This window comes from Morone saxatilis, unplaced genomic scaffold, assembly GCF_004916995.1.
Source record: "Morone saxatilis isolate NCDOM2014 unplaced genomic scaffold, NCSU_SB_2.0 Contig8, whole genome shotgun sequence".
Taxonomy (NCBI): domain Eukaryota; kingdom Metazoa; phylum Chordata; class Actinopteri; family Moronidae; genus Morone; species Morone saxatilis.
In genome coordinates, this window is record NW_023340257.1 from 7,143,813 (window position 1) to 7,153,494 (window position 9,682).

A 9,682-nucleotide genomic window follows, 5' to 3' on the forward strand; every position below is an offset into this window, starting at 1 on the left:
CGAGGCTTGTTGGCTCCCTTAAGGAGAATGTGGTTTGTGGAGGTGGCAGAACAGAGCGGTGAAATGTTTTTTCCAACACTTAATAATTCAGATAGCTTGAGAAAAAGTGTTCTGTGTCCTCCAAGTGTACAGTAGCAGTGAACATTTATAATCAATCAGTTTGTAAATGTCACAGAACTGTATAGTGAGTCATGAATTATTCCGAACATATAAAGGCTGGGTCATTCTGCTGAGAGAAGGGATATGTAACCAGCTACAATAACAGCACAGAGGACAGGAGAGTTCAAGCAATTTCTCTTCTGCACAGATGAATTTGTGAATATGTTTATTAAATGTTATTTTGCAGCAATTGCATTGTGATGTTTTTTTCTTTGTATCCAGTCTTAGGATGATAACTGTGCCAGAGAAGCCATTATTTACAACAAAAAAGTCAGTCAAAATACTGCTTTCCTCTCTGTGGTTGAGGGGCAGAGCAAATATATGCTCATGACAGAAAAGGCAAAACAGGAGGAAATAAAGCGGATGGTAATAAAGGATGACAGTAGAACACTTAAGGAGAAAAGAAACAAAGAAAAGTTTGGATAGAATTAAATCAATAAATATGTGAGAAGCCAGTGATGTGAGATTGGTAATTCCAAATGATTGGTTAAGTCTTGTTTGATGCTGGAGTCAAAACTGCTTACCACACAAACTGCATACCAGTTTCTTTACCACACAAACTGCATATTTTCATACAGTATTCATGACACTGCCACTATTATCTATTTCTGTGTGTGTGCGTGTCTGTGTCTGTGTGTGTTTGTTATCCATGTTATCTTTACAAATGCAGAGTACCTAAAAGCAAAGCAATAGAAGAGAAGTATGTGCCTCATTTCAAAGCAGGGCTTGTGTAAAAAAAACTATGATACCATTTCACCCAGATTAAATCCTAACTCTTGCTTTTAACATGCCTCCTTTATCCACTGTTAATAAATAGGAATGTATGGTGACCGCGTGGTAACCTCAAGAAATTGCCTAATAGAAGTCCTTTCCTGGTGTGAAATTGTTTTTTTTACAAACATATTAATGATTGAGAAAAGTGGCTATCACACAGTTAACATGATGAATTTAGCAGTCCATTCAATTTCACAGTTGCTTATAAATGAAAGCATTCTAAAAAATGTAGTTCATGTAGATGAAATTATATCATTTTATCCAGTCAAAAGGGTAAAAAGTCTGATATTTTGCATAAGCATTTTGTGTAAGCCTTTTTGGTATGATTTGCTGAGGTTAACCCCATTGAGATGTCTTTTAGTTGTTTATTCAAAGTGTGTGGAGCATCAATAATGAGATACTGAAATGAGCTGAAGTACAATAATGGATCAGTGTTGCTGCTCATTCAGCACCAAAGTCCTTGGATAGTGAATAGAGAGCAACTGTTGTTGTATGCACTATGTATCTGTACTGTAATACTGTGTAATTCTCCAACCTCTGGTTCAGCACCATGGACAGAGACAGTCAGTGTCAGAGCACAGAGCTGACTGGCGCACTCAAATGTATGTTTGCTGCCAGTATTATCAATTAACATATGAGTAAATATTTCAACTTTTTCACTATGTTTTATTAAGCCAAAGAAAAAAGGAGTTACACAATCCTTGGCGTGTTTTTTGTCTCCCTTCTTCTGCTATATTTTGTACTCCTCTTTAAATAGTTCCCCTGAATTTTTTGGAATTTGTGGAAGTAGATTATTAAGGAAACAAGAGTGCCAAGTTGAACCAAGTAGACTATATAGAGACTTATATAGACATGGCCAAATTTCAGTAGGGTCCATTATTCCAAACTCTCATTGCGTGGCCAACCATTGCTCAATATGCTGATGAAACCATTACTTTACATTACATTACTGTGAGTTAAAGTCAAAGTCTGGTAGTTGTCGCTGTAGCCCTTGCTTACCATTGATATGTAAGTGTTTAAGCTGTTCTAAAAAAGCCTACAGGACTGGATAAGTGTAAAAAATTGGACTCTACTGATCCCTCTCTTCTCATTATGAGAAGAGAGTATTCTTCTGGTTACTGTCCAACAACATAAAGGTGGAGCAAATGACCTGCATCATATCAAATTCTAGCCAAATTCTGCTGTTTAATAACTGAAACCCTTCTACAAATCTATTTCAGCCTGGCTTTCTACCACTTTTTCCAAGGAGAACAGCCAATTTATTGTTCAGCCTGCTGAGGTGATTGGCTGTCAACTACCCTTCAAAAACTAGCCTCACTCACAGCGTCAAAGCCCAGGTAGAACTGCTACCGACCCTGCTCACTCAGCCAGGCAACCAAAACCTCCCTCTGGGATAAGGAATCACTGCATTAATGTCATTGTGATGCCTGCACCATATGCCTCCTCACTTCACTTCTGCCTCTGGCTCTCTGTATTCCTTGTCAATGTGTGTTCAGTGTTTATTCAACAGGCTGGTTCCAGAGAGCTTCTCGCTCTCTCCTCATTATGTGATTGACTGTGTCACCTGCCACCTGCCAACACAGCTGTTCTGCATTTGTTTATTATGCTCTCTGTCCATAGAGAGGTTTTTGTGACACTTTTTTTAAAAACTTCTTTTAACTGCCCGGGACTATATTTATAAAGCATCTCAGATTCACTCTTAGGAATTATGCTCAAAGACTTGGTGTCATCAGGAGTTATTATGAAGCATGAAAGAGCTATGAAGTAAACAACATTAACTAAGGACGAAGAACTTCCCCAGGACACCTGTCTAATTAATATGAGAATAACATTGATAATTTTAGCTGCAATTATGACCAACACTTAGTGACTGACTGACAGCAAGTGTTTAAAATTGGTACTGCAGTCAAAATTAAAAACATTGTAGCAAGTTGTCTCCACCCAGCCCTTCCTCCCCAGACAAGAAGCTCACCTGAGAACATTGAAAATTAGCCATTTACCCATGTCTTGTGACCTGTCTGGTCATGGAGCTTTTTAGACAGATGTAGGGGCTTTTAGGTTGGACAGACTCCAACATTATCTCTGCTGATCCACTGATTGCAATTGGTGCAGCTTGCTGTGTTCGCACGGTAATTAGTTTGATATATGATAACCCGGTGTAGCCAAATAGGCGGAGAGCGCAATCACACAGGCCAAAACATCAATACACATTGTGCACCAGATTGCAAATTTGAGATTACAATATACAGGCTGTAACATTATTGTTGGAGTATTTAAATTTAACGTGTTTCCTTCATTTCTTATAACAGTAATTACATTTTGTAATACAGTTAATATATTACATATGGTTTCTTTAAGTTTGTTTTTGGGAAACTTATGATCAAAGCAAGGGCTCTTGTCCATTGAAGTTCTAAGGATAACTGAATACTGAATCTGGACAGGAACAGGTTGACAATAAATGTAAGAACAATGCAAAGCAAACTTCCCTTTGGAGAGTCTCTGCATTCAGATAAAGACCAAGAGCGATTGAGCTTTACAAAAGGACCAAACGATATGAGTGGAGCTGCCTGCAAGGAGGTGAATGAAAGAATCAGAGCTGCCTTTCTGCCAGATGAGAACACCTGGAGAGAAATCAAGGCAAACTGGAACAGCTGATGGAGGTTTAGAGAGGAGAGCGCAGCCACTGAGCTGAATGAAATGCAAGAAAGGTGTTGGAGCAGGTGAGGAAGCTGAAAGTGGTAATCACTGAAAAACTAGCTTTAAAAAATCTGATCACCAGTTTCAAGACTGACCAGATGGCTCTCACAAAACTGAAATTTGCAGACTTTGGTCTGGGGCTATGAAAGACAATGTAAAATTGAATCGAGAGAGAGCGAGAGTGTAAAAGAGACTGCACACCTGAAAAAAAAGACATGTCAAGCCAAGGGGAGCTTTCACTATGATTTGATGCATTGTTATTATAAGATATCAGTTGTAGCATCTTTAATAACTAACTGGAATCAAATTACAGCATCTTTAACAGTAAACATATAATTAAGAAGGAGAAAGAACTCAGAACAAGAAGGCAACATAAGACTCCTGAATGCCTCCACTAATCTCATTTGATCCAATCAGCTTTGGAATACAAACATGTTATTAATAGTTAAATTTTCCATCCTGAAAATTAATTCAGCTTCAGTCAGACCTTTCAGTGATACTCAGTCTGGAATCCCTTTTTCACCTCACCCTCTACTGTATGTAACAGACTGACAAAACAACAAACGGCTGTCTCATCTGGCACTGTTTGATTTCCACTACGCCTCTTTCTTTACCTAGTACTGTGGACAAATACAATATGGCTGCTGGTAAAATGATAGAGTGACAAAGGTAAGAGAAAGAGGAGAAAAACATAGACGAACAAAGGTAGAAATAGATTAAGAATGGAAGCAGTCCTTGTCAGCAGCTAGGAAACTGACTATGCGACAGTTGGCAAGGCTTGACACAAGGTTTAAATTTGATTTCCATCATACTGTTGCAATATCCTCTCTTCCCTGCAATGCAATCGTCCTTCTTTCTCTTTCTTCTAAGTGTATCAGGTGGGCTTTGCAGGGAGGTAACATGGTGAAAGAAAAGACTCCACCACTTCAACACTTAAAAAGGGGATAAGACTGATCTTGCACCTCACTTCAATTGTCTCACTAAATACATTTCATTAAAGGGGTGCTGCTGTACCGAGAGGGGATTTCCTCCCACTCAATTCATAGAGATATAAAATGTGTCTTAGACAGGAAAAATACTGGCTACAAAACAGCAATGTCACACCAAGCTTTAGAAGAAGAAAAAATACATGGCACAGTATTTGGGGTACATTTCTGTATGTGTGATTTTGTTGCTTTCATGTCAAATTGCCTGATTCTTGTGAAAGCTCTGCAGTTTCCCTCAGTCCAACAAGACAACATACAAACCAATCTGGGAGATGTTATCCCATATTTCTATTCCTGTGACAGAACAATTTTCATGGGAGAGTTTCATCCCATTCCATTTCATGTCACTCTCATTTCATTCAATCCCTCTCCTTTTACTATTTGATGAGCAGTTGAATAGTTATATGCATATGAAACACGGTTCTCAGTTCACGGACAGCAAACTTCAAAGGGAAAAAAAGGACTGGAGCACACTGGTTGATTTGTACCCTTGATTTGAGTGAAAAATTACATATTTATGTAAGTTAATTTACATACATTAAAGTTAATGTATGTAATTTAAAATAAGTCAGCGTTAACTTTCTTGTTTCACATACCGAACAGATTTAGATACACACACACACATACTTTTCATATTCAGGCAAAGCAAAACATGACACTGACTTGGTACCCTGTAGTGGATCAGGAGGGCTATTACACGCTTTGGCATGAGACTGGGCTGGAAATTATATAGATACAAAACTCTGTAAACACCAGCTCCTTTCATGACCAGAGTGGAGCCAGTTTCGAATGAGACTTCAGATTTCACTTTCACGCATACACACATACACACACATGCAATGCCTTCATCCTTAGCGCATTTCATTTTTTATATGGTACCTTAAGCTAAATTATGTAAAAGAAAAGTATAACATATCTTGAGAATTTGTGTGTTTGAAAATTTGTGTGTGTGTGTGCGTTAGAATAACAGTGTGCCTATACCTATTTTGTGTCACAGCCCACTCACAGTATATATATTTGTTTCATTTTTACTATGTACAGTACATTCTGTTGTTTCAAAGGGATGACAGGGTGAACTGTTTCACTGTTGGTCTCTAGGCAGTCATCAATAAAACTGTAGATCAGTTTGATGAGAATTTCTTTCTATATGTCCCCATCTTTTCTCCTCTATATCCACTTTCACACAAAACAAGATTGCAATGGAATGTTTGAGATTTTATACAATAAATGGAAGCAAAACAAACAAACAAAAGCATGGCAAAACAATACACGAATAACCATTTTAGAATACAAATGCAAAGGAGGGAACTGGAATATGCGTATGTGGTCACTTCACGCACAACTGTGAGAAGGAATAAATTCTAACTCCCAGCATATCACTGCGACACAATACATAAACCCATGTCTTTTAATGAATCCAGTATGGTGTGGAAGACCTATTTGCAGATTTAAAAGAATGGAAGTGTTCTCCTTATTCATCAAAACACTTACTTTAGTATTGATCATGTTGTTGACATAGAGGTCTCATGTGCAAATCATGCAAATATGATACAGCGGCATTATAGGGCTACATTTTTTAACCTTTCTGCCATGACCATGTTGTTTCAGTATTTTATTTCAACTTTTAAAGGAACTTATCCTTTACAAATGTTCTTGTCCTGCCCATTAGACATCCCTTAGAAGTCAGCTAAACCAAAGTAAGTCCAGCAGGGAATTAAATGTCAGAGCTAATAAATCTAACTCCTTTTAAGCCCTCTGCTGTTACAGTTGCTTTTTGGCTCTTTTCTCTGACTGCAGTGCATTACAAAGTGCATTTGAATATAACTGACCATAGATCTACTGTATGTTTTATCCTATTAGTTTCTTAATTAAAAACGTTTACTTTGATAGTGACATTCAATTGGATTTTGTACTGTATATATACGTTCTGAAAAAAGTTTAAAGTAACTTTTTTATCCATTTCCTCTGAACTAACTGCATCTTACTCTTGATCAAAGTTTAAATTGTTTTCTCCTCCTCTAAACTCAGAACCTGTCCATCATTGTGCTGAATCTGTTCTCAGCACCTTGTTTTTTCCCCTTTTCTTTCTCTTTCACATTCTCCATTGATTCTCTCCCAGATGGACTGCTTTGACCTCTGACTTGAGGGGTTAACAGCATCTATAGAACTTCTGCAACTCTATCAGAATGGAAAACACCACTGCCTTCAAACAAACTGCTGCTTGTTTTCGCCTTTCTTTTGTTCCTTTCTGTCCATATCTGTGTCAGTGTGTATTATGTGTATTGATAAATTAAATAAATTAGATAAAACTGCTTTCTTTCTGTTTCTTTTTTCTTTCCTCATTTTATTTATTTTACCTCTGTCCTTTAGAAATTTGACTGAATTGGTTTAAAAAACCTATGAAAATCTGCATTAATATATGTAAAATAATTTGCATACAGTAAGCTTCGCCCTTACTGAAAGTATAACAGTGATGGATTACCTATTCCAAAGAAGATGTTGTAATGGTTCCTTTAACAACTGCTATACAGTAGGAGTGCAGTGGGAACTGAAGTTCAACGCTGACTGTGCATATTCATGCAAATCTTGGGCAGACAGGTGAGGTCAGTGATAAAGCATTATATGTCAATAACTGGAAATCCATGCTGGCAGTAACCATTGCGCTGGTGTGTACAAGAGGTAGCATAGCTCCCTAGCAGCTGACAACAGCAGGGTCGTCTCCTTGGAGAGTGGTTGTTGTCATGGTGTCCTGACAATAGCTGTACTAGATGTCTGTAGGGAAGTAGGGAGAAGAATGCTGCCCATGACCAAACAGTTGTTAAATAGGGTCTTGGTACCCCATTGCAAATGTATTTATTAAGGTTAAATATGGTGCATTGACTTCTCTCTTTTGATTGATTATGGTTGTTTCATACAAATGTGTTGGATATTACTTTGTTCAACTACTCTTCAGCTACTGGCATACACATTAGAAATTAAACTGGAAACTCACTGGACTGTCATACAAGGGTTCACGTTTTTGCGGTTTCAGCAGAGGCACACAGGCCTGACAGAGACAGAGAGAAAGGGAGTGAGACGGTGAGCCAGTTGCACAGCTCAGGGCTATTATGGGATGGATGCTCTATAGACAACACTAGTAAGGAGAGAACATTTCAAATAGGGGCCTGTAATGGATGTCCAAAGTGATTTCTCAGAAACAGCATTGTCCTTTCAGTCTGCACACCAGAGAGGCTTGATTGGCTGTATTCAGCTCATAGTTGGCCACCTGTCTGCCCTGCTGGGAAATGGGTTTTTGCCTTTTTTTTGTCTCTCTCTTTCATTTGTTCCCTGTCTCATTCGTCAGTGTGATCACTTTAGCTTCGGTAAGTGAATTGAAGAGTAGAGAATAAGAGGTCTATCACAAAGATGAATATGCACTCACACATGCCTTTTATTTCCTGCACATATCTCAAATGCACATTCCTTACTCAGTCAGTAGCCATCAAGAGTCCATCGATGCTTTTCAGGCTGTGTTTGAATGATTGTTGTGATAAGTTGTATAAATTGCACTGATTTTGCAAACCATAAACATATTTTGTTTAAAACATGTTCCCATGTCAGAGCAGGTAACATGATGTTTTATTAAGATTATCCAGTGTTGTAGTATTAGTTTGTTTATGATTAATAATGATAGAAATTGCTTCTAGTTTATTGGGTAATCCAGCATCATAATTAGTGTCCTGTATTATGTACACGTTGTATATGGGTGGTGTTCATATGTCGGCAACCTGGAGAACATAAACATGGACCTGTGAAAATTTTATGGACCACTTAATATATTTAGTTTATGTATGCTCAACTTTTAATTGTAAATTATACCATGAGAGTAGCATCTTTATCTGAGTAAAAGTTTGTCATCATTTACTTTGTCTATGAAAGACACAATTTACAAATTAAAGTATCACAATTAATGTGCAAGAGGCAGACACAAAGAGAAAGAGAGCTAAAAAATAGAAAGGAGCTTAGTCTCATACAGTCTGAAGCTTTCTACCGTATACTGTAAAAGATATTTGCTCTCTCAGTCACAGAAGTTGTGTGGCCACCATTAAGCACATGGTAGCATTTTGACAGTACAATAAAGTTAAAAGCTTTCTACTGCGTTCAGCCTTGGCAGGAGGTAGTAATATATTGTCTAGACTTGCAGGGCCGTTTGTGAAGACATCTATCAGAGCTACAGAAGACCAAACAATAATAATAATGAAAATTAACAAAAAGCATTGCAAAGAGTGCTTCTGTTAGCCTCTGCTAAAAGTTGTGTAGAACCAAAACTGCCAAAATAAAAAATAACTAAATAAGTGACCGAATAAATAAATAAATATTCCATTAATAACCAAAAACAATATTGAAAATAAATATAGTCAGTAATCAATTTATAAATTATTATTTCTGTTTCTTTGACCTTTGCATTAATTCCCTTATTTCTTTACAGTACTTTCCCATTTAAGTCATGTGGCCAACTTCTCTCCTATTGATTGATTGACTGCAGAGATCGACTTTACATACCTTCGGAGCAGTTTGGAGTACTGAAAGTCAATGGGGGAATGTTAAAAATGACTTTTCAAACGACACACCACACATGTCTTATATCCAGTCCGACAGCTGGTAGACTGTTTGAGGAGCAGTGGTGAAAAACTAGCACAATCTCCCACCTCATCCCCTTAGTCCACCAGTGAATGAGAGGGATGAGCACTGATATGGTGCAGTGAAGAAATATTGAATAAAAAATATTTCAAGAAATATTCCTTTGATTCATCCTAATTCAGAACCTAATGCTCTAATCATCAATATAATAATAGATAGATAGATATAGTGATATAGTATGGAACATAGATTCCAGCAGTATCCACAGCCTGATAATAATAATAACAATAATAACAACAACAACAGGAGGCAGAATGCAAAATAACAAATAAAATAAAATAAAATAAAATAAAATAAAATAAAATAAATAGCCAAATAACGAGCATGGGGCTAGTGTCCTAAGGTGCATGGTCAAATCCAGTGCTTGAAAGGCCTAAGGTGCATAA